Here is a 3,678-nt window from a genome sequence, read left to right on the forward strand (position 1 = left end):
TCATCTTCCTTTAAAGCTTTCCTGCTTAAGGTTTTACTTCAGTTCCGTTTATTTTAATTTTCTTGTTCAACTTTACTCTGACCTTCTTTCTGAACCACCACAACTGCTTCTATAGTGTTTTAGAGCCAACTGTGTACATCCTGATTAAAAGGCGGGATGTTGTGTTTTGTCCTCACAGGAACAGAGCACTCACTCTCACCCAGACACAGTCACACAGGATGCAGGATGGGAGATCGAGTACTGTATGTCCTGCTCACTAACAGACACACAGACAAACAAACGTGTTCCTGCAGCCACCCCCTCCAGTCTTCAGGTAACCTTTAATCTAATTTAATTTAAAGTTAATCTTGACTCTAATTTCACCTCCAAGAGTATCACCTTATTGTGACTACAATCACAGATGAGTTATTTACAAAAACACCCAAACAGTTTTAATATCAGAGACTTTATTGAAAATTCATTGAATATTCATTAGTGTTTCTGAACAGAGGGAAAATACCTTGTGTTTAAATTCCTGTAGTTATTCTAAATATTTAGGCTATATAAAAAGTGTGACGAATATATAATATATAAGAATAAAAGAAACATCTTCCTTTCTCATAAAATGACATCAATGATTAATTGATTTCTGTCATTATGATGATTATAAGAAATATACTATAAATCACATATAAATTGGGATAAAACATTCAGAATACAAGTATAATCTCCTTGGCTGAGATTTCAACCAGTGTTTTTTTAATTTTTTTTTTATCACAGATTAAAAGAAATTGAAAAAGGATTGAAATTGAAATTGAAATTAGGATTTCAAATGTGACTTAAGCAAGTGAAGCCAAAGCTTTCTGCAATAGACATAAGTCAGAAAATATATATATTTGTGATTTTTGACATTAGTCAGAAAATAGTCACATAAAACAGTAAACTTTTTCCAAATATTCAACTCCAACAGGTCTCATGAATAAAAACATAAGCACCTGAGAATTTCTCTCTCCGTCTCTTAATAACCTCCCTTAACCTCATACATATCCGCCATCGTGTTTCCTGTCACACTACATGACGTCACCGTGTGCGTGCAGCACGGTGTGTTTGTCGATCAGGTTTCTGGATTCAGCTTCTCACTGAGTTCAAAGACGTTGTGAGGAGCTGTGAAAGTCAGAAGGATTTTGTCAGTCCACTCATCGTCTACTAAACTACGGTAGTTCACTACACAGTGTTAAAACCCTTTTGAAGCGACAGTAAAGTGCATGTCTTCAGAGACAGGAGAATAAAAACAAGCTCTACTTACGAGGTGCAGGGGGTTTGGCTGAAAGAAGAAAAGAAGAATAATTTCAGTTGTCAGAACTTTTTTTCTGAATTTTATTCCCTCTTGTGTATGAAAAAATTCCCTTCTCCTTTTTCTTTCTGCCTTTCTTTATGTTGTATATTATTAAAGTGTAGTTTCATCAGACTCTGAGTCTTGATATTTGTCCCTTGCTGCCTCAGATTATTCTGCACTGTTACATTTTGCTTCCTTGCATCCACTCAGCTGCTTCGAGTCTCACTTTCTTCTTTTTGTAAACAGTAAATCCAATAACAGAAATGAGGATTACAAGAACAGCCACTGCAACAACGATGGGGAGGGTCTTTTCACTGGGCGTCTCTGTTCAGCAAAACACAAAGAAACAAAACATCATCACATAATGAGCAGATGAAGCAGGTTAGGACAGAGATACATGTGTTGATCACAAAACATTCATCCAGGTGTTAACTATTGTCACCACATATGAGCTTTCTGAGGGGTGGTGAATCCTGTATAATCTAGTAGCTTTTGACATGTGTGTTTAGAGAAACTCTAAATGGCACCACAAAGTAGATTCACTAAAATCATGTTTTTCATCTTCTTTTTAATCCGTCATCTTTAAAAGACATAAATGTAGTTAAAACCAAAGAACTCGTCTTATTGAGCAACATAAGCCTCTTGTGATAAACCTCAACCTTTAATCACTGGATCCTCTGTAGAAACTTGGAAAAACTTGGAGCTGAGACAGACGGCCATCTTAACTTGACAGGGAATACTGACTACATGGTTAAAGAATAGAAGATGAGATGAAAGAGTGAAATGATTTTATTATAAACTGTGTAAATGATGTATAAGAATCCAGGGGAAAGTATTTTATACTTCAATATCGTCATGTGTAATATCAAAAATCTGAACGTTAGAAATAAAGTGTAATTGAACGGAAGAGTAAATAGTGAAATGATGAGGAAGCCCCACATGCAACCAAGTGAGAAATATGAATTAAATATAAAGACTACAGCTTTGCAGACGGTAACTGATTCATGTCACTGTTTGCACATTGAGCTTTTCCCCTCAGTGAGGAGCTTTACACAATAAGGGGCCAGCAAAAATGTGCAAGTCTCTCTTGCCTAAAGCAACTAGACAGCTGAATACATGGTTCTTTGAATTCTCCCATTTCAGATTTATTGTGATTTTTATTGTATTTATGTACAAGTCATGTTGTTTGTTGTTGTGTCCCTGTTGTTGTCCTTTGTGCTCAGTTGTCCCGTTTTGTTTTTAACACTTTATGGTGAAGCCAAACAAAGACAGAAAAAAAAGACGAAGAAAAGAAAATAGACAAAGGAAAATGAAATGTTTAGAACCTTGATCTTTTCTAACTCCAATTTTTCCCCAGTTGGTCCTGATCTCTGCTTTGTCCAGTTTGGTGACGACGTCCTCCTTCACTCCAGAGAGCTGAAACACACAGTCGTACCTCCTCCAGTCTTCAGGTGTGACTGATGAAATGTCCAGGTCAACTCTCATCTGGAAGGTTTCATCATGGTTGGGGAGGATCTCTCCTTGGTCCATGTCCTCATGAAGATCCTCTCCATCTTTCCTCCAGAACATCACAGCTCTGTGAGGGTAGAAACCTGTAGCGTGGCAGCTGACTGGAGAGGAGGGAGTCTTCTGGAGGAGAGACACTGAGGGAAGCTCTGGAGAATAAAAAAACATTATCATTATCAAGGTATGTCATACATTTTAAAAATACTAAAATAATCAGTAACAATTGATACATCTTTAAACTTTGAGAACAGTGAACATATCCTGTGCTTCAGTTCAAGTGCACATGATGCAGTTTACCTCCACCACCAGGGGGAGCCAAAGTCTCACTCATGATGATAATACAGGGGTTAACTGAATTATTGGCTAGATGCTGTACTATATTAATGCTATACTTAATAACAGTAAAAAATATTCCATTATAAATAAAAATCCTGCATCCTCTGTAGTGGTGCTTAACCTGAGGGTTGGACCACCTCTACAGGGTCTCAGGGTAAATTTGGGTCGGTCTTGAGATGATAAATGGAGAGAGAAGAAGAAAAAATAACTGTGACTTCAATCTGTCCCATAAATATAGTTGAGTGAAAAGTACAACCTTTCCCTCAGAACTGTGGGGGAGTAGAAGTATAAAGTGGGTATATACTCAATCATACTACTCAATTATATTAAAACCGTAGTGAAGAACAGAACATGAGTAAATGTACTTTGTTACATTTCACCACTGGTCATGATTGAAGAGTGAGTGTCCGTTTATGGTGGTGATAAAAAAAAACCCACAGTCCTGCCGGACAAAGTTACATTTGGACAAACAAAAATCAGATCCTGTTGAGGCTGAAATGAATATTACAAACATAAACACT

General features: G+C 36.9%; 2 pseudogenes across 2 annotated transcripts in view; both read right to left on the reverse strand.

Annotated features, from left to right (window-relative positions):
- Positions 1-1,496: 1,496 nt before the first annotated feature.
- Positions 1,497-3,678, reverse strand: part of LOC111661203 (major histocompatibility complex class I-related gene protein-like) — a 12,932-nt pseudogene continuing 10,750 nt past the window's right edge. Inside the window, exons 4-5 of the transcript XR_015437779.1 lie at positions 2,641-2,970; positions 1,497-1,639 (exon numbers count right to left, since the gene is read on the reverse strand). The product of XR_015437779.1 is annotated as a major histocompatibility complex class I-related gene protein-like (transcript). The remainder of the gene's footprint in view (positions 1,640-2,640; positions 2,971-3,678) is intronic.
- Positions 3,421-3,678, reverse strand: part of LOC147818656 (major histocompatibility complex class I-related protein 1-like) — a 6,770-nt pseudogene continuing 6,512 nt past the window's right edge. Inside the window, exon 4 of the transcript XR_015437772.1 lies at positions 3,421-3,426. The product of XR_015437772.1 is annotated as a major histocompatibility complex class I-related protein 1-like (transcript). The remainder of the gene's footprint in view (positions 3,427-3,678) is intronic.

Source organism: Seriola lalandi, unplaced genomic scaffold (genome assembly GCF_002814215.2).
Source record: "Seriola lalandi dorsalis isolate HSWRI2012SDOR001 ecotype SW California unplaced genomic scaffold, Sedor1 jcf7180002054538, whole genome shotgun sequence".
In the NCBI taxonomy this organism is placed as follows: domain Eukaryota; kingdom Metazoa; phylum Chordata; class Actinopteri; order Carangiformes; family Carangidae; genus Seriola; species Seriola lalandi.